Genomic DNA, 22605 nt, shown 5'->3' with positions numbered 1-22605 from the left:
CCAGAGGGAGCTGCCTCCTATGACTGACACTCAGGACAGGCAGGCATGAGATGTCACCTACCCCAGAACTGGAACAGCTTAGGTGTGCCTGGTATTCTCCAGGCTGAGAAGAGAAGGCTCCTTCCCTGGCAGATGAACCCTGCCACTGGTAATTGCGCAAAAATCTCAGATGGGACAGTTCCAAGAGAATGATTAAGGGGTGAGTTACGGAATTGGACGGACATTCAGGCCACGCTGCAGGTGCCAGAGAAGACGATGAGGTTTGGGGTTTCTGCTTTTGTGTTTTGTTTTGTTTTATTGGAGTTACTGAGAATAGTTTTTTGCACTGAAGACATTCACCAGATAAGTGTGTAAGACTTTAAAGACACCATTGGCTATCCCCATTTTTAATAAGGGGGTGGAAATGATTTTTGTGGGTCAGAGGAGCTGCGCAAAAGCTTTTGTTCTCCTATTCCTGGCTGATGATCTTGGACAAAGAAGTCTCTCAGACTCAGTTTTCTCATCAGCAAAATGGAGATAATAACCCATTTCCTTTCTCATATTGTCATCAAAGAAATGCTTACATTAACAGAAGTCTGCCATCTTCCCAGAGTCTATTTCTAGAATGGGACAGAGAATTTCCCCAAACTATTTAAGCCCAGTACTGCCTAGCTCCTTCTGGTGATTCTTCTGGGCCCAAAGGAAGGGTGCCACCCAGAGGAATCTAGATAACTTGGCCACACATTAGAAGCATGAGCAAGAAATTGTGGATTTTAGGAGCAAAGATGTGGTTTTCTTCACTGCCGCTTACAGAAAGCAAAGTATTCCAAAGCAAAAAACAAATTTACAAAATGAACAGTTAATTGGTTAAGACAGTGTCAGAAAGAAAAAAAAAAGACTTGGATTTCTGAACTATATGGAACAAATAAATATGGTGGGCTCTTTGCCAATTTTAGAATGCAATGAACTAGAGGTTTTAAAAAACCCCATTTGCCTGAAAATTTTTTCAAATATAAGCCAAAGAACACTCTACTTAAAAAAGAACAGATTGAGAAAGAATAAAATTATTGCTTAATTTATAAAATTATATAAAGTGCTTACTGAGATTTTTTTTCATGACGAAATCAGTTCATATATATTTGAAAAAGTAGAAAATTTGGAAAAGAATTCCAAATTTGAATTCAGTTCTTCCTGACTCCAGAATCAGAAAAGGCAAGAGAAGCAAGCAAGATGCTCTTATCTTTCTTCTTTTAAAATAAACATGATATAAACTTAAAAAAAAACACAAATAATTGAATTACTTCACAGATGATTATTTTGCATTTTTGCTTGCACACATGGACATTTTTTACTTACAGAGAATAAAGTTAGGATAATCTTATCTTCAATGAATACATTTCAGCTATTATTATTTTGAAGTGCCCCAAACAGATGAAACATAAGGATTTCCAAAGCGGCGATAGCAGTAAGTTAAATAGTCAGAAGAGAAAAATATGGAACATTTACACAGAAACGACGCCCAAATCAGAACATTTGGTCTGTGGACTAAATGTTTTCCAAACTCCTGACTTTCTTGAGTGGGCAGAAATTGGACTAGCAGTCATGTCCAAAATTCATCAGTGGAGAATGTTTAATGAGCAAAGTAGGTCCTAAGGCCTAAATAAGTATACAAGGCTACATCTATTTTTCATTAATTATAATTAATTAATGTAATTATAGAAAGCTCAGACACCTTGATTCAATCAATCAAATAAATATTCAATTTGAACATAGTATAGGTTTTTGACCCTTGGAGGAGACATAGAAAATCTCTTGTGATTGGTTGGGAAGGTCAAACCAAACTTCTTAGGAAGTGTATAAAAATCAAAGCCCACCAAATATTCCAAATACAAGCAATAGAAGCCATGGAAACTGAAGAACTAATTAAAAGCATGCCTTTTGCTATAATTTTTATCACTACACTTTCTGAAAACACAACCTTAGTGAGATTTCTTTGCTCTCTCAAAATCAAAAATCAAATACAAACTTGTAATTATGGAATAAAATCCAGGCCTATTTTTGCTTAAGAGAAAACACACCATTTAATTTCCATGTTCAGTGTCTCTCTAGGTTTTTTTCTATACTCTCAGCATCTCTTTGGGGCCTGATGGAAATTACTACTGCTGATCTTTGTAATGCTTTTGATTTCACAAAGGTCTGCTCACCACCATTTTTTTTTCCACTAAGGGCAGAAAAACACAGAACCTCACACTGAAGCAGAAAGGATTCCACTTAGAGATTTGTAATTGCTGAAAATGAATACGAATAATGAAACCCTGCATGGCTTTAAGAGAAAGAGAATGTGGAATTTTCTTATGTGGAAACTGCTTTGGTTTTGATTCTTTAAATAATAAATGACTTGATGAGATTTTATAATTCAATATCCTCTGAAGCCCCAGAGGGAAAACTACTCATTCTTTTCTAAATTTTGTGCTTTTCCAAATTTTGTGCTTTTCCAAATGTATAGGAACTGATTTCAACATTTGAAAAAATCTCATATCGTACAAAATGAGTAATGAAAATTAATCATAATACTAGCTAGCGCATAGATAGCATGTTAATGCTTGCAAAACACCCATGTTATATCGTTTGATCCTTATGACAACCTTGAAAGTTCAGGACTATTCATAAATTTATTCACTAAAGAAAGAAAGCAAAGCTGACAAAGGTTCGGAGTTGCCCAGGATAACACAACTGATAAATGTTTGAAATAAGCTGGGAACTCGTATCTTTTTCACACCAAGTCTAGCATTCTCACCAGTGGGATACTTGTCTGTCCTGAAAAGAAAGATATGTATGCACATATCTGTGTGTGTGTGTGTGTGTGTGTGTGTGTGTGTGTATAGATTCATGATATCAGCTGAGAGATATAATGAGTATAAAAGGACCTTACACTCTCATTGCTCTGCTTATCAAACAAATGACTGGAAAATGTGATCGACTCTACAGAAGAGTCGACAAAATTCTGCCTCTGAAACTTCTCATAACCATAATTACCATCAAAAGGACATAAAAGTGAATGGATGGCCTGTTGAGGGAAGCCAGAAATGCATGCACCTGAGATGATGCTGGTGGGCAATGAACTGGACCGGGAATGATTAGGAAGAGGGTCAGCCAACAAATATACTTGGGAAATGACAGATCAAACTCATTGCTTCAATAGGAATGTCTTCCTAATTGAGCAATATTGAATATCGAATCACAAACTCATAGGAATAGAAATTAAAGGTCATTGTTCAGTCATAGTATCTCAGAAGTTAAAGGCACTTCTAGTCCAACTCACATCTGGACATGAAACTTTCTATGAAATATCTCTATCATCTCTGGCCTCGGACCATTTATATTTTGGAAATAACAATCAAGAGACACATGATGGGTGTCCGTAGGCCACATCATATGACTCCAACGAGAAAAGTTGCCTAACATCATGCTCATTGGCAGAAATGACTCAAAAAAAGGTGTGAACTTGGAACGCAGCAAGATCAAGATTTAATATTAATAACAAAGTCTACAGCCTGCAAACTGGCAAAAAAAATTCCCAAAAATAACTATTTCTGATGTTGGAGGGATTGTGAAAAGATAGGAACACTAATGCATTGCTGATGGAGCTATGAAAAAAGTACAGGCATTTTGGAAAGAAATTTAGAATTATGAAAATTAAGTAACTGAAATGTGTAGACATTTTAAGTAAGAGACTCTATTATTGGGCTTAGACCCTAAGGAAATCATAAATAAAAAGGAAGTCCCCACGTACACCAAATATTTATGGCAGCATTTTTGGTGGTAGCACAAAATTGGAAACAAAGTAAAATACCCATTAACTGGGTAATGGCAAAACAAATTATGGAATATGCATAAATTATATGCATATTACTGTGCTATAAGAAATGGTGTATTTGATGAATATTGAGAAGTATGGAAAGAAGACTATGAACTGCTGCAGAACGAAGTAAGCAAAGTCAAGAAAACAGTAAACGTAGTGGTTCTATCAAAGACAGCAGAAAGAATGACCACATCCCCCAAAATCCAAAGTAAATCTAACAAAATTATAAAGCTCTAGAAGGATTCAAATTAAGAGATATGAGACTCTCCCTTGCTATCCCAACCTTCATGAATACGTGATTACATATCGCACGTGTTGTTGAACTTTTTTAGCAGAGCCTTCACTTGTGCCGATATTTTTTTCTTCCAAAAATGACTTTGTTATATGGGCTAGCTTTTTGGCAGAGGGGGATCCCGGAGATAACTCTGATGATGTCAGAAACAAAAATGAAAATGTAAAAAACAAACAAAAGTCTGGATGTTACAATTATGAATACTAAAGGATGAATAGAAAGTTCTGTAGGAAAGCTGATAATTATCTGTAGATAACTTAGGAAGGGTTAAGTAGAAATTACTTGGATTTCCAAGGAGTTCTCAGGAGAAGCCAAGTATAAAATGGAAGCTTCTGGATGGCTTATTTATTGTGTTCCTGATCTCCTTTTCTGGACAAAGTACAGATTAGTTTTATTTGCTTAATATCCCTCCAAAAATGTGCACAGAGCTCAGTGTGAGAGTCTAGAGGGGGTTTATTCTGACCAGCATTAGGTACAATGGGACTCTTCCCTCCCTTGATAAGGACATTCAGTTCCTATTTATGCAGCTGAGGCTGAATTAGCTGTTTAAGTAGCTCTAACGCGCTATCGGCATTTTGTGAGCTTGTGGTCAATCAAAACCTTCGGATTTTATTTGACCTGCTGTCAAGCTGGGTCTTTCCTCTTCTGTACTAATGCGATTGATTTTTTAAGCATTGTGGGGTAATTTAATTTTATTTCTGTTCAATTTCATCTTGTTAGTTTCAGCCCATCATTGCAGCCTACAGAGAGCTTGGGTCCAATTCCACAAGCATTTACGTAATGCCTACTGTGTGTCAGGCACTAAGTCAGCTAGTAGGTATACAAGCACCAAAAACAAAATCAGTCCCTGTCCACAATTTCTATGAAGCAAGATTTGGGGGAAGGGCAGGAAGGATTACAAGCCCAGAAAAACAAGGACAAAGCACATTCAGGATAAATACAAAGTCATTTCACAGGGTAGGGACCCCAACTAAAAGCAGGAAAGGCCCTCTCAGCACCTGAGCTGGGCCACAAAGAACCAAGGATTCCAGGAAACAGAAGGGAAAATATTCCAGACACGGAGGGATGAGCAGTCTCCAGCCGATGAACGGTGATCCTATAAAGTGTCCCAATAATAGCAAGTAAGCAACACCATGAAAAGAAAAGGTGATCATTCTGTATGCAAATAAATTGTTCTCAAAAAGAGACTTAAGGATTATAGGCTTCCTAGAATGGCATGATAAATGAAAATACCTGGCATTTACATCATGCAAGAAATAATCCAAGAAAATCGTCAGAATTTCAAAGGGCCAATTGAAAGAGGCTACCAGTCTTCCCCAGAAAGAGATCCTTGGTCATTTTGGAAAGAGCAGCTTCAACTGAGGGAAGAAGTCAGACCCCGTATCATAAAAGATGAGAAATGTAGACATCTCCTTCGTGGGCTTTAGTAAATAGGGAAGTGAGATGGATTTTTTTTAAGATGAAAGAGACTTGGATTGGTTTGAGGGAAAAAGTAGAAAATCTTCACTTTGAGGCTTTTGTTTTGACAAAGAGAAGGGCTCCCTCTCTCAGAGGTTGATGAAAGGAGGAGAGAGTGATAAGGAGCTTGAGATAAAGAAAATTGGAGAATGACCTCAGTTTTCTCAGTAGAGACAAAGTCCTCAGTTAGGGAGGAGGAGGAATAGGATGCATCAAGAAGAAAGAGAAGGTTTGGAATAGCTCTGATGGGAAATGAGAAAAGGAGCTGATTAGAGAGGAAACAACGTACTGTATTGCTGCAATAAAGGCTTGGTTGAGGTTGGATAACATGATTCTGTGATGTTCTGCCAATAAGTTAAGATTTCTTCCAGGTGTGTCTAGCAGTTTGTGAGTAGGAACAGGGAAGGTCAAAGTTGAGAATAATTCCCAGATGAGTTTTGGCAAGAGATTTGTGAGGGAAGGATGCCAAAGAGTCTGTGGAGGTAAATGACAGGAACTGGCAAAGGGGGACTCCAAGGCTGCAGGAGGAAGGGCCATCCCTGCGATCCTTAGGGATGGGGAAATAGTACCTGGTTGAGGTTTGTACCTCCTAGGTGCCCTAAGGATAGAGATCCACATCTCAATCAAGGATTTTCTCTCTAAGTCCTGGGAGTCTGGTAGAGGTGGCAAGGAAGCCAGGCCAGAGTTCCACGTCAACAAGACATGAACTTCCCTTAGATGTAGGGATAGCCCAGTAGTTACAGAACTTGATTCTGTTGGTCCTGATTTCCCCACCACGCTCCGGCTGATAATGAGAGGCTTTCTCCCTCCCTGCGAGGCGAGTGCACAGTCCTTCCTTACCATTTATTCCTCATTAAAATCCTTTAAAGCTTCCCATTCCCTTTGGAGGCAGGCCATGTCATAATGACCTTTCCTAAAACATGGGCCCAGCTTTGCTCTCCATCATCAGCATGAACACCAATATGGCTACTACCAGTGGAACATCACATCATTTTCTTATAGATGAGATCATGTTGTCGCTCCTCTTCCCTCCTGAGCAATGGCCTGGCCAGCCCAAAGAGAAACCATACCTTCCTCCCATATGTCAAAGCTCTTTCTCAATGGTTTGTCCATCAAAAAAAACAGCTCAAAAAGTAGCAGAGCCTCCCTGCTGCCCATCTGCTGATAGAAGTTGCAGCCTCCCATGGAAGCAATCCAACGAGTGCTATTGTTTGTCATCCACAGAGGGAGCCCCCACTCCAAAAGGTTTTGATTAGACCCTTGGAATTATTATAAGACAAAGCTTGGGTAATGAGGCACACACAAGAGTGGGAGATGAGAAGAAAAGTCTGTAGACTGAGCTAACACAGTAGAAAAAATATAAGATCTCGAATTGAAAAGACTTACAATTTATTTATCATTATTATTATTGTCATGGTGGTGATTATATTAAAATTAGCATTTATATAGTGCTCTACAGGAGGCAAAGCACTTTTCAAATATTATTTTATGGAATCCTCACAATAAACCTGAGAGATAAATACAATTGATATGCCCATTTTTTTTTTAACAAATGAAGAAATTGAGATAGACAGCAATTCAGCGAGCTATTGTCACAAAGCTCATGCTGGATTTGAACTCAGGTCCTCTTGATCCCACAGCACACTCATTCCACTGGGACCCCTTGCTCTCTAAGACAGTAACTAGCTCTATGATTTTGAAAAGGCTCTTGAAAAGAGCCCTTAACTTGTGTCTGATTCAATTTCCCTATGTATAGAAAGGGGGAAGGATGATAACAGCATCCATTTTTCTAAGTTGATATAAGGATAAAATAAGATTTTTGAAAAGTGCTTTGTCAAATTTAAAGCACTATATATGTGAATATATATATATATATATACATATATATATTCTAGTTATTATATTAGTGGTAGCAACAGCAGCAGAAAGTGGGGATTTAGTTGCTCATTCATGTCAATTCATCATAATCCCATCTGGAGTTTTCTTGGCAAAGATTTTGGAGTGATTTGTCATTTCCTTCTCCAGCCCATTTTACAGACGAGGAATTTGAGGCAAGTTTAAATGACTTGTCCAGGATCACACAATCAGTGAGTGTCTAATGATACATTTGAATTTAGATCTTCCTGACTCTAGGCCCAGTATTCTCATCAGTGCACCACTTAGCTACCCAGTTGACAGCAGGACTTCCTTTGAGACAGAGAAAATGGGCAATTTGCAGACTGTTTATCCCAATTTTACAGATGGGGACACTGAGGCACAGAGGTTGGCTGGTCTAGCACAATGTCCTTGATTCCTAAGGAGGGGCTTCGGGTTTCACAGGGACTCTCCCAGGGCTTGGGGCTCACGACTCAGTTTGTCTGAACTTAATAACTTTCCTCTCGCCTAGTCGTGGGGCTGTTATGAGATTCTGTGATAGGGAAAACTCTACGATGCCTTGAGCTCCCCAGAAGAAAGGCAGCGACTCACCTCCAGTAATTGTGCTGCTGTCGCTCTTCATTAAGGATGCTGTCGAAGGAATCTAGACGCTTTGGAAAGAGCAAGCCCACCAGTGGGAACGAGGAAGCCGAGTCCCAGCACCAGCAACAATATTAAATGGATTAATATTTAAAAGGTAAGCGAGAAGAACGAGCGACCCCAGAGGATTTACCTTTCATTAAATGAGCTACTGACAAGAAAGTAGGACAGAGATACCCCATGAATACCAAGGAGCTCCCCAATTTGAAAGAACAAACAAAAGACATCCAGGCTCCGGGTCATTACCAAGCGTGGGATACCCCACCAATAGATGGTCATGAATCCCTGCTTCCAGAGCTTTCTCAGGGCCTCAGTTACCATGGAGACCACAACATCCCAAGAGCATCGGTTTCAAGCTGGAGAGGACAGCAGAGGTTCTGTAGTCTGCCCCCCTCATTGTAAAGGGAAGCCAAGTGAGGCGCGGAGAAACCAGACACCCTGGTAAGTGTCGAAAGGGGGATTTGAACCCTGGGCTGCCTAAGCTGAAGGTCATCACTCTAACCATTGTGCCACAGTGTCTTTAGAGAAAGGTGGGCTAGAGCTCTTTTAGAAATGAGAACAATACTCTGAATGTCACACCGGAATTATCTGATAACATGATTTCTTTGAGTTTCAAATTTATACAAAGTATTATGACCAGATTTTAGGAAAGGCATCAGGGACGATTTCAAAGGCTGCGGGGTCTTCCACAAAGACAGGTCCCGCTGAAGTGACATTTACTCACGTTGGGGTGAAACTGCTATTGTCATTGCCATTTTGCAAGAGGATCTGGAGATGTTGCCACAAGATACTTTTCCTTTTGGATGGTCCTTTACCAAAATCTATTTGCCCACCTCCCAACCCAAAGTTCTGCCCATTCAAATCAAAAAGTCATTTTAAATACTGGAATGATTTTGCAGGAGGATAAAGCCAGAATGTGCACCAGGTGATGAAATTGTCTATTGTCTTCCAAATTACCCAGACCATTTCTGAAAGGTCATTGTTGCCGAATGAGCACACGTGGAGAATATGCTCCACCGAGATCAATGCACCTTTGTACACTGTGTGATCTTCCATTAATGCTTCTTCAAAGGTTCCTCCAAAGCAAGATAGCCTTTGCCAAAAACCGCTCAGACCCCCCATCCATCCATCTTTCCTGACTCCTACGACATGGCAAGCCCATCATTTCCTCTTCTTCAGATGTCTGGTTGATGTCATCCTTTATAGCTCTTCTACCATTGAAGACACAGGATCTAAAAATCAGGAGCCAAAAAGGACAGACCCATACCTGAACAAGAATCTTCAGTGATGGCACTAGTGATCATTCATCTTCCCAGTTAGCAACATGCTACCCTACACCTGCCCCCCCATCATCCTACCATTCCCTGGAACTTGGATTCTTTGGCAAGCACAGTGTTCCACAATTTGGGACCGTACACCATCATTGGGAAGATTGATAAAGCAAAGATTGGAAGAAATGAAGAGTTTAGGATCACTTAAAGTTGAGTTCAAATCCCTTCCAGCCACTCTCCTCCCTCTTGCTCCATCATCCCATTCACCTCAGCAGGCCCCACTCCCACTTGAGTCTGCTCTTTTCCCCAGGGCAGCCCTTTCTGGTACTTGTTCTTCCCTTGCTTTGAAGTCTCAGTACATTCTGAGCTTGGCATTTACCGGCACTGTTGTTGCACCTATGACTCTGTTCTCCAGTTCCTTGCCTCACTTCCATTTTCTCTGTCTTTTAAATATCAAATGAGTGAGCAATCTGTGCATCCACATTGGTCTCCATTTTCTGGACTTCACCTCCATATCTCAGCTTCCAAGAAAACCTGGTTTCAAATCCTTTCTTTAACACTTACTAGCTGGGTTCTCTTAAGCAATTCACTTAGCCTCTCTCAGCCTCTCAGCCCCTTCATCTGAAAAATGGGGATAATAATAGTCCTTCCTTCACCTAGTTGTTGGTAAAAACAAATGAGATCACTTATATAAAGTGCTTCATGAACCTTAAAACATTACAAAAATATTAGCTACAATTACTGTCATCATCTGGTCTACAAAATATCCTCATAAAAGCCTCAGGAAGAAAATAATGCAAATATTGTTATCATCATTTTCTTGAGGAAAACCTGAGACTTATCTAGGACCACAAGGTTATGAAATTGAAATCTGAAACTGGAAATAACCTGAATCTGAGACCAGAGCTCTTCAGTGAATGGTAGGAGGAAAAAAATCTTGAGCCTGAGGTGCATAACATGAGCTGGTTATCATCTCTTGGCAAATATGGAAGAATAAATGGCACTAGTCATCATTGTGATTTTTTTCAGAAGGAAAAAGAGGGTAAATTTCCAGACATTGCAAATGTGAATTAGGAAGTTCCCAGATATAAGAGAAGCATTGATAACCAGCAGATACAACAAGGAAGGGAAATTTCTGGTTTAAGTTTAAGGGATTTAAGTTAGTATAGAGGTCAGTCAAATTGCTGGGAGGATATTACAGTGGTCAAAAGCCCAACTGTTCTCTGGCACTCGGCATGCCAGCGGACTGGCCGACAGCTCCACATCTTCCTTATCAAAAGATACAACTATTCTTTATTATGGATTTTTTCCTGAAGAAATACAGTTCCGATTTTTAGTGAATTTGAACAACTCTGACTTCCCTGCACAGGCAAACTCTAATGGAAAACATCTTTCCCTTGAGGCACAGGACGCCTCAAAATAAATTTATTCCATTTTAAAGCAAGGGAATGTGTTCAACAGCATTTTTTTTCTTTTAATTTTACCAAAATATGCAGGTATAGTATGTAACATTTCTGCCTTTCTTGACATTATTCCCTATTGATAATCAGCTGGTTTTCTGTCAAGAAGCATTGTAATTGCCTGCTTGGGATCCTGATGTCTCCATTTTCTGTCTTTATTCCCCATCCCCCTGGGCGCAAACCCTCCCAGCAATGTCACGGAGCCCTATTCCATATGTAGGTCATGTCAGCCAAGCTTCCAAGAAGGGAGAAATTGAGACTATTTTACCTGGAGAAGAGAAGACTCGGGGGAAGGGGAGGGAAACACTGTCATCTTCAGAATTGTGAAGGGATGGCGTGTGGGAAAGGGATTATTCTTGTCTCTTTGGCCCCAGAGGGCAGACCTGGGCAGAGAGGGGAGGCGAGAGGGTGTTGCAGGGAGGCCGATTTAGTATTCACTTTCTAAAGTTGAATGGGTCCTATAAAAGCCAAGATAATCAGAGAGGGATTTTTTATGGTAACACGAATGTGAAAACAAGGTACGTAGCTAGTGATGGAACAAACTGTGAGGCGTAAACGTAATTGAATGTGATTAGGCTGGAAGAAATGAAATCAAAAATTCAGAAACGTATAGGAAGTGCTAGGGAGCAAAGGAAGCAAACCCAGCTAACAGTGAGTAGCCCAACAAAAGCGTGGCCGTCACATGGTCATATTCCCATTCCTCATAATAGCCGATCTTTGCCCCTAACACAGGGCGGAAGAGAGGTGGGGGACTTCAGGGATGGAACGCAGCATATACTGGTCAAGATGCCATCACTGAGTTGGTTGCTTTTGCTTACCAAGCAGTGTCAAAGTGTGTGTGTGAAGGGTACTTTGAGGGGAAATAACTGTTGTAATAAAAAAGGAAATAAACTAAGCTTTTTTTAAGTGCCATGGGGGGTCATGGAAGATCTTCCCATCAACACAAGAGGTAAAGTGGCTATGGACAGCCCAGAAGAGATCCTTGGGAATTCTGGTAAAGCTGACCAATACGTCTCTGAGGTCCTGCCCTCTCACTGAGTCTGCCATTCTGAGATCATTCTTGGCCTTAGACAAAGCTGGTGAAAAGGAGTCTTGAGTCAGTCTGTCCCTGGATCATCACTAAAGTACCCTAGTACCTTAATAGACTAAGGCTTTGGGAACCACTTGTTGGGCACTAGGACCCCAGTTACCCAATCTTCCTGAGGATTAATTTCCCCATTTCTGGTCTCTCATAGTAAACTACTCTTTCAAGTCTTGTTATTACCCACTATCTTCTGCCTGCCTAGCTCTCTGAATCCCTGATAACTAAGGCAATCCAAGCCTTCTCTCCTTTGGAAGTCGCCCACAGGCTAGACCCCTGTACCCTCACGATGGCTGTTCCTCCTGTCAGTTCTCTGCTGGGATGAATGGCTCTTTCCTTACCTGGTTCCATTCTTTTCCCCCAAATAAAACCTGATTTTTTTCACCATCAATCTTCCCAGTAGTGATAAATGGCCAGTAATGGAACACTGTGCTTGTCAAAGAATATGAGTCTCAGGTAACCCAACAGGAAATGGAAGCATCATGGAGGTCAGGTAAGGTGCCCATAGTATATTTCTAACTATGAAGTAGAATCACCCATCACGAGATGTTTTTTTTTCAACTATGGGCTTGCTAAAGACAATTGAAGTCCCTTTTGGCTCCCAGTTTCAGATTCTGGGTCTTCCATGGCCAAGAGACATAAAAAACAATATCAAAGAGATAGCTGAACACCAGAGATAACAATGAGAAGAGAAGTACTTTAAGGGGAGGGACTTTTTTGTGTCCCCAGCACCTAGTTCAGATCATGCATGGTATATAATCAATGCTTCTTTATTCATTCAATCAACAAGCATTTATTATGTTTCTGATCCTATTCTAGGGATTCTTGTCAGGGGAAAACCAAAAATGAAATAGCCCCTGCCCTTTAAGAACACTCACATATGAAAAAATATGATAAAATTAGGATAAAGTCAGTAGAGGAGACCAAGTCTGGCTCCCAATTATCAGAGTCTTCCAACAGTGTCACCCACTGGAAGGTCGCGCCAATTTTCAGAACACGATTTTTTTTCTTTTTTTTAGTTTCTTCTAAAATAATAGCCAGCAGAGAGAGGTGGATGAAGCAATGAACCTGCAGAGATGTTTTCTTGACATGGCACTAGAAATGGCCGACCTTCTTAAGGAAGCTATCTGTCTTTAAAGACAACCAAGAAAGCACTTTCTCAAGGGACGTATCCTAGAAACTTCTCAGGCCCCCAAGGGAGTCCCTGATGAAGCTCATGACAGATTGGCTTATCACAGGCCCTGTGCACCCCAAAGAGTTGCCTTGATAAATACTCAAACTTTCCTGTTACCCCACTCCTGCACGTAGACATGAGGGGGGTGGTCCTTGTTACCAGGAAAAAGTAGGTGAAACCAAATGTCTCAGACAGGATTCTTTAACTTAATCTTTCTGAGAACTAGTTCTAGGAGAAAACCTCAGGCATTCACAACGTCCTGTTCTTAGCATTGCCCCTTCAGAGTCATTCTGTTTACCTGCCCTTGGGACTCACCGGGATTCTGTCTATTGGCTGACATTCATCTCAGTCACGGACAGACTAAAGTGCCTCTAGCCAGTATCTAACTCATGAATCCTCCTAAAGGAACTACCTAAGAACTAAAGACAATGATTTCCTAGAAAAGATGACATGGCTACTTCAATTCTGTTTTGCTTGTTTTTAAGAAGGCTTTCCTGAGGATGGGGGAAATCACCTAAGACCAATGATTCTCCCTAAGTCGGAGAAGTTGCCTTCAGAGGGAGGGGCTTCCCACTCATGATTGTGGACTAGAGGATGGACACAAGAGATGCAGAAGAGTGGGGAATATTTTCTTTTTTTTAATTTATTAAAGCTTTTTATTTTTCAAAACACATGCATGGACAATTCTTCAGCATTAGCCTTTGCAAAACCTTGTGTTCCAATTTCCCCCACTTCTCCCCACCCTCTCCCCTAGATGGCAAGTAGTCCAATATATGTTAAACATGGTAGAAATATATGTTAAATCCAATATATGCATATATATTTATCCAATTATCGTGCCACACAAGAAAAATCAAAATCAAACCAATTTAAAAAGAGAGAGAGCAAAACAAAATGCAAGAAAACAACAGAAAGAGTGAGAATGCTATGTTGGGATCCATACTCAGTTCCCATAGTCCTCTCTCTGGGTGTAGATGGCTCTCTTCATGACTGAACAACTGGAAATGATTTGAATCCTCTCCTTGTTGAAGAGAGCAGTGGGGATATTTTCAAAGGGGCCTTTGTTCAGATGGCCTCTCAGGTCCCCTGAGTCTCCGTGACTCTTTTATTCAGATCCCATTTGGGGATCAGAACTTTCTGAAGTCTCGCATCCTCTATGCCATGATTATAAGGTTTTACCCCTCTTTTGTCTTCATGGCCAGCTGTTTTGAGTGTACAGCCTCCATAGCTACTAACAACATCACATGTGCATGTGACCTCAATGGCTCCCCCAAAGAAGCTCAATGAATGGCTCCATCATCTTAGGGACTTTTCCTCCAATGATATCAAAATTTGGTCTCAACAAGCAAACCATTCTTGATGCCTACCACAAAGGTGAGAGATCACAGGCTTTGACATTAAATCTGGAGGTCACATTGCACCAATGGATGAAAGCAATACCTACTAATATCATGGTTTCCTCCAAGCAAGACACACTGACCACATCAATATCAAAGGGAACTCTCCAGCTTTATAGTTAGAGAATTACTAACACCCTAAAATTAAAGCTTAATGCAAAGAACACATGTAAGTCAATTAATACCCAGGCAATGCCAGTTATATTTTTCAGAACTATAAACAGCAGATTTGGAAAGTTTCTTTAAAAAATTTAGGGTTATACAAAAGTAATGAAGCATGAGATCCATCACAATAAAAACTAGAAAAAGGGTGAGGATTTCTTTACCAAAAAGGAGGAAGAGACTGGACAGATATCCTTTGAACAGCTTATAAATCCTTTAAGAACCATAAGCATTCTTTTGGAACAAGCAGAAATTATTGTCAAGACTCCTGATCCATTCCTAGACCACCGGATTTGTTGAAGGTAAGAAATAGTGACTATGAACCAGATAAGACCCAAGAATGGAAATAAGCACCTTCCCTGGGCAACATGTCCAATAGCTACACCCACCATACATCAACAAAGAAGCATCACAGATAAGAACAGCCGGATGGTTTTGTTCGAGGAAGAAGCCCATGAGGGCCAGTCAAGATCCAGTCATCACCATCAGAAGGGACAAAAGGGTTGTCTTTGAGTAGCTCAAGCTTTGTGATCAAGATTGATTGCTTCAGGCCATGGCATCAACTGCTTGAAAAATCACTGTAGACTATAGAAAGGTTCCACCTTCCAAACCCAAGACTACTCCCAAGTGCCTAGAAGTTCACATCCTTTTACAGATTGACAGTTGCGCAGGATCCCCATGCCACAGATGCTGGACTCCCAGGATCCTGGAGACCTCACACCATAGATTGTACTGCAACCAGAGGATGCACTCAAGCTAAACTCCTGTTTCCTACCTCACAGCTATAACAGGGACCCATGAAAACTGAAGCATATTTTACCAGGTGTTCATTTCTAAAATGCTGGACCAGAAAATCTTCCAAATTTCGGACCTAGCTGGGGAGACAGATCCAAAGTGGGAACAGGATAAGGTCCAGTCTTCCTCTCTAGCCCTGAGGCCATTGGGAACTATACAACTGATGCTAAAGGAGGGAGAGGAGTCCTGAGGGGGAGTTTTATTCTAGTTGGCTTTTGTTCAACTATAAAAAGCAGCTATAGTGTCTGGCACATAGTAGGCACTTAATGAAGGTTTGTTCCCTTCTCCTTACCCCTTATTATAACATATGGAGTGTGATGGTCCCCAGAGAACTGAGGATGAAGATCACCCAATGAAACATGGCATGGAGGACCTGAGAAGTGATCTGGAAGAAGAGTAAGAGATGCTCTAAGCGGGGCTGTATGACCAGAAGCCAAGATGGTCAGACTCTAGGGCAAGGGCAAGGACAAGGGCTCCCGGGTGAATGGACTGGCAGGGAATAAAGAAGTTCTCCAGCACAGGAGGACAGGACAAAACTACAGGAGATGGGCAGTGCTGGATGGGTCACCGCTGGAAAGGAAGCCCATGCCTCCATATGAGCGCACAAATCTGAGCGCTTTTCTTCTGGCTTTTGCCACTGTTACTAATCAGGCTGTAGAGTGCTCTTGACCTTCCTGAGTGGAAGGAGGCCTCTCATTGAAAAAATCACTTCTCCTGAAACACAAAAGCAATGTCTCTGCCCATGCACATGGACATTTGCTTGCACATTTAGCCTGCCATGCCTCCCAGGTCTCCGTCTCCAGGATGTGGCTCACCAAGGCCAGGTGACTACAATTCATCCAGGCTAGCCAAGCTCTCCCTGACTAAGCCCTCCCATGGATCTTGGACATCAAGCACTCATCTACAAGTTACTTTCTGTTGTTTCCAACCCAGAGGACATCAGTGACGGCAGAGAAGGCAGGAGTCGCGTTGGGCTGAGAGCAGCCCTGCCTTGCCTCCCTGTTGGGAGCTCCCCTTGTCCCATCTACCCTTAGCAGCAGGACTACTCTTTCCTGATCCTCCCCTTTGCCCCACTAGAGCTTTTAAGAAGTCATTTTGTTGTCTCTGACTATCTTTTCCATCCTGACTCATCTTTATGATGACCTTTATCATTTATTATGAACTTTAAAAATTTTTTTCAGGAAAAGACAATCACCTCTGTACCCCCATTTATAAAGAGCACCAACTCTCCCTTTTACCTGGTGTCAGAGTGCTGGCAGCTGCAAGATTCAGTGACGATTCCCTCCAACCTTATTTTGCATCTATCTTCTCACTCTTTAATCAGAACTCTGCCTTTGTTAAAGGGAGGGAGATGGAGGCAGAAGCATTTTGTAGTTCTGGGATCCCATTGTGACAGATCCCCAGAGCTGGGGCACAACGTGAGGTAGCTAGGAGGGGCACAGGTCACCCCATGCAGGGAGGGCACAGGTCCAAGAAGACTTTCCAGGAACATGTCAGAAGCTCGTTAACATGGAAAAAATCACTCCTCCACTGACCTTCTCCAAAGGATACCTTTGACCTTTCTCACCCTTGACCAGGGGCCATAGCTATTGAATATGACCAATATTCCCCTGCCCCTGACTTCAGATTATTCATTTGCCTTGGCTTCTTTGCTGTGACTGAAGTAATGTCCCTTTTTCCCCCAATTATCATTAAAAGATTTAAAATCAAAGATAAAATGAGAACCATCTTAACATATCAAGACTGAAATCTCTCAAAACACAATGGAGTAATCCTGGCTTTATCCAGTGTTGGATTTTAGGATGGCGGACTCAGCTACATTTTAATTTACTCTCCCCTTCTCTTCCAGACCCTCTTGGAGAGTAGCTTAGAGAATACACAACAGACCTTTGGACTTAATTACAACCTGCCCTTCAAACACAGCTGCAAAGTAGGAGGTAAAAGGGGATAAAAGGACAGAAGTTGTTAGAATCAAAATTAGATCAACCATGTCTTGCTTAGGACATAAAATAGACTAAAATCACCTGGATAAGACTTCTTGCATAAGCTGGAACTTTATCTACACTTGAAGGAGGTCAGGAAAGCCAGATGTAGGGGACAACCAATGAAAATGCCTGGAGTTAAGAGATGGTATATCCTGTGGGAAGAATAGCCAGGTGGGCAGTGTTACCAGATTGCAGAGCATGGGGATGAGACGGACAGAAATAAAAGTACTTTTCCATTATTAGCGTGACACCTCCATGAAGATGGGCCACAGCTGCTTAAAGCAATGAAAAGAAACAGTTGGGATTTATCTAGAATCAGCTGGTGGCCCATCTGGGAAATTCAGCCTATAGGAAAATTCATCAGCAGTATATTTATTGCTACAAAATTTGATGCTTCATATTTTATTGACTATTTGCTCAACTGAACCCATTCTGAATAACTCAATACTGTGGACCAATGGTGCTGACTTCATATGAACCAATAACCAGCGCCTCTCCCAGACAGAATGGTGCTGCTCACTTCTGAACTCCTTCTACTCGAGGCTCCTGGTCCAAATTATAAACATCCGCCAAGCTCCCATTACCCAAAAGTCCGGGGCTGCTGCCATTGCACTTTATCATTTTAACACAATGTAGAGTTTTCTACTATTCCTAGAGACCTCAATTACAAGGACAGCACATGAGTCCATCATCCTTAGACTCCAAGACAGAAATTATAATTACCGCCCTCAGCATCCCACTATGGAGCCAGAAGCAGAACCAAAGGTCTAGGAGATTCTGCTTTTTCTGGGGCTCGACAAGCTTACTCCCTTGCCGGTGGCGTTGTTCAGAGGTTGGCTTGGGAAGTTTTGGGGAGTTATCACTGTGGAGCAGGAGCCCCTGCTCCACAGTGATAACTCCCCAAAATGATGACTATGAGTCTTGGTGTGGAAGCAAAGTTAGTGGTCAAGGGGTCCTGCTGTTCCCAAGACTTGTAAATAGCTATCAAGTTTGACAGAGCGCTTGCCTCTGGAAACAGCTCTCACCCTGTCTGACAAGATAAAAACATGAAGAGAAAAGCAAATCACAAACCCTTCTGAGGCATCACTTCACTCCCAACAACCTGGCAAAATGGCAAAAGTTGGGAACCCATCTTGGAGAACCCATAGGAAAACAATCATGTACCGATACATGGCCCACAGAACTGTGAATTGATCCATTCAGTCAGGAAAGTAAGTTGGCAATAGGCCAAGAAGGTGATGAAAATATCCACAGCCTTTGACCCAAGCCCCCCAAGTAAACACTACTAGTAAAACTTTACTAGTGTCTGGAAGACACTATCTGTGAAAGAAAAAGTGAACATCATGCTTTAAAAACAGCTGTTAGTTTGCCATCCATGTAGATAGACTTGGTGAAGTTTCCCGTGCTGAGATATGTGGCAAAATTTGAAATACTTCTTACTTTTCCTGTCTGGACACAATACAAGATTGCAAACTACAAAGAAGAAATGCTCTGACAAATTTCCACAGTAAACCCAATGGCAATCCCATCTCTTTTCTCTCCATACCTATTCACTGCTTTGATTCAGTTATACTTAAGAGTATAATAAACATACAGATTCGTATCTAATTTTCTTTAGCCATTTTGTTCCAAACCTCCAAATATCAAGCTTATAATTGAATACGACTCTCATTGCCTTGTAGATGCGATGCTGATTCCCTAGTTTCACGTCAACAAAATTTGCCTTGTCTCCTTGTGAGTGTCCCCTTGTGAGTCTTTGCCAGCAGAGCCCAAGTTCAAGCCCATCCTGCCAATCTAGAAAGACTTCCAGAATGGATGGGGGATAGCCGGGAGTCAGTGGTCCGTGGGACAGACTGGCTAAGTTTTAAAGACGGCCTATGAGAAGATTTATCAAGGCAGGTGGCTAAGAGGTCATGACAAAGCCCTTCAATAATGCAGAGGGAATTGAAATCTTTATCAGTGGCAAGAGACTTTCTCTCCCATATTGTGGTTCCTTGAAGAAACAATTCTGTACTCCCTGAAACTCCTCTTTTAATACAAGGCCCATGTTGTAGAACAAAAATCATTTACAAAGACTGTTTCTATTTCCATAGTGTTTTATGGTTTTAAAATTTATTTTCATGTGTTACTTTCTTTGGGACATAGACTTCTATGAAGTACAACCCATTGGCAGTTTTTTTCTCTTTTTAACATAAGAAAACAGTCTCAGCTGAATGTGGATCAAAGTATAGAATTTTCTCCTTTTTGTTGTTTTTGTTTGTTTACTTGCTTCTTTTTCTTTCCCAGTATTTTTTTTCTTTTTGATCTGATTTTTCTTACACAGCATGATGGATATGGAAATATGTTGTAAAGAATTGCAGGTGTTTAACCTATATCAGATTGCTTGCTGTCTTAGGAAGGGGGAGAAGAGGGGAGAGAAAAATTTGAAACACAAGGTTTTCTTTGCAAAGGTGAATCTATCTTTGCATGTATTTAGAAAAATAAAATACTATTAACATTTCAAAAACTTCAAGAAAAAATAAAGAGAAAACATCTTTGATAGGTTATGAGACTTATCGAGGATCAGCCAGCAAACAAATGTAAAGAGCTGGAACAAGTCCCAGGTCTTTATTTCCTTCATTATTTCCTACAACATGGCCCCACTTAGGGTCTCAGAAAACATTCCCATGAGGTCATATGGACGTTTTGGGGACTTAATGTTTTTAATCTTTGCCATTCAGATCAGGACAGACATTTTTCCCACTAGTACCTCTGATACAGCCCATGATGTACCTTCTGGGGCAGTAGGAAAGCAGAACCAAAAGGATGACTTGGTGCCCAAAGGGACCTTGGGTATTTCTGCAGTTATGAGAATCTGCTCTTTGCGAGTGTATGTCATAGGGGAGCCTCAAGCAGCATCAAGAATGGCACAAGTACATGCCCTAAAAAGGAATTTTAGGGCAATCGAGCTCAGATTGTAAGGATTTTTTTCAATCCTTCTTTTCCTTAATTGAACTCACCCCATTTGAAGAAATTAGCACATTCTTCTTTGAGGAAACTTTTCATTTATTCCCACTAAGTGGGTCTTAGATGCAAAGGAAATTGGAGAAATAGGCGTCGTATTTTTTTTTTCCTTAGAACTATTGAACCCCCCCCCCCCACCGCTAGCTCGGTGACAAAGAAAATATATTCTCTGCTTTGCAATATGCATGCATGTTAATATAAATGTTCATTATATGGGTATGAAAGGGTGATTCATTAAGAAGATTGCATCCAGCTACAAGGTTGCATCCTGCTACTGCAGGGGGTGTTTTATTGAATATATCTACTCCCTTCTGAAGCTTCCTGAGCCCTCCGAAGAGGAGTCAGTCTAAGGAATGGGGAGATAAAAGGAAGCCTGGAGGAGGCTTCAGCAGCTCAGCACATGAAACTTAATTGTTTGATTTTTAAAGGTTTGGTAAAATGCATTTCAACTTTCTCTAGAAAACTTGGTGGGAGTGAGGTTTGTTTCTTGCTTTAAGTCATTATTCAGTTGCTTTTAGTTTAGTTTGTTGAGTTTTTTTTTAATATTCTGGAACATTCAAACTTAAAAATTGCATTGAATTATGTTATCCCATAAATATATGGTCTTTTTTGACCTGCTTCCCTAAAAAAGGGCACCTTCGTTTAAGCAACATTGAAAAAAACTGTATTTTAATGCTTAAAACACTTGGCCCTCAGTTTCCCCATCTGCAAGACAGGAACGAAAGCTGCCTTGGTTAGATGAAAAGTATATTAGGAAGATAAAAAAGGATCATTGATGGCAAATACTAGAGACAAGTATGTATTTAAAAGCCCTATATAAACATTCAGGCTAGAAAGTCACTTTATTCCCCAGGATGGTTGGATAATAACAATGCTACCATAAAAAGGGAACTGCTTTTCCAAAACCGTTAAACAACAAATGACTCGCCACAAACCAGATAGAACAGATTCGGAAGACAAACATCTGGAAATGGCAGGATATTAGTATGAGCTTCACTTACTGCACTGGAAATAACGGCAATGACCAAGGTAATAGAGATTTCTTGTTGGTGGAGGGCCAGATTTACTCAATTTTCTTGAAATTGTTATGATTTCTCCATGAGCTACTCTGACTTTTAACTTCTTTCACCTCCATTTTTCCGTCTGCAAAGTGGGATTAGTTTTTATCATCCAGCTCTCTGAAAAAGTCTTTGTGAATAAACATTTTGAAAATATCATTAAATCATAGGCCATTGTAGGCAAGCAGGTGGCACAGTGGATAGAGCACCAGACCTAGAGTCATAAAAACTCATCTTTGTGGGGTCCAAATCTGGCTTCTGGTCTTTACTAGCTATGTGACCCTGGGCACATCACTGAATCCCATTTGCCTCAGTTTCCTCATCTGTAAAATAAGTTGGAGAAGAAAGTGGCCAACCACTGCAGGTTCTATGCCAAGAAGACCCCAAATGGGGTCATGAAGAGGCAGACATGATTGAAATGACAGCCAACAACTGACCATTGTATTTAATGTCCCTTATTTCCATTGGAAGGATTTTTTTAAATTTTTTAATGAACTCTTCTAGCAGGGAGGATGTTAATGTTTTCCTGTCCCTAATGTTCTGTAATTGTGAGTCCTTCCTCTGAGGCAGAACAGAGTCCTTCTGTTCCTCAAAGAAATTATGTTTGTGAGTGTGATGTTAACAAAGTCATTTCTCAGAGGCCAAGAACAGGCCCATGGAGAGGAAATAAGCCCCCAGCCCATCACCGTCTCTCTGGGCACATGAGGAAGAACCCGAGAACCTGGGGTCACATCCACCCCCAGAAGGAGGACGGAGGGGGAGGAAGTGACTGGGGAAAAGCAGATAAAGCACAAGCTCCCACGTTTCAGAAGATCTGGGAAGAACTTACTCTGCACTAATCCTAAGCTGATTCCTTATACATCAGCCTCCTTCTACATCAGCCTCGTGGTACGTTGTCCGCCTGGTACGTCAGCCTCCTGTGCGTCGGCCTCCTCGTGCACTGGCCTCCTTCTCAGTGTTCCTCTGAGGTGACACTCTGCACTCCCCTGGGCTGTCCCCTACCCCCGGAATCTCTCTGCCTCTTCTCCATCCCTTGGAGCACGTGGCTCCTCACAACAGCTGACACTGTACCTTCAGTAGGGGTTCTCTCCTGGTCCCCCACGAGCCCCTCCTT

The sequence above is a fragment of the Sarcophilus harrisii genome, chromosome 5 (assembly GCF_902635505.1).
Source record: "Sarcophilus harrisii chromosome 5, mSarHar1.11, whole genome shotgun sequence".
NCBI lineage: Eukaryota > Metazoa > Chordata > Mammalia > Dasyuromorphia > Dasyuridae > Sarcophilus > Sarcophilus harrisii.
The sequence above is the reverse complement of the archived record's forward strand: the minus strand, read 5'-3'. Positions refer to the sequence as shown.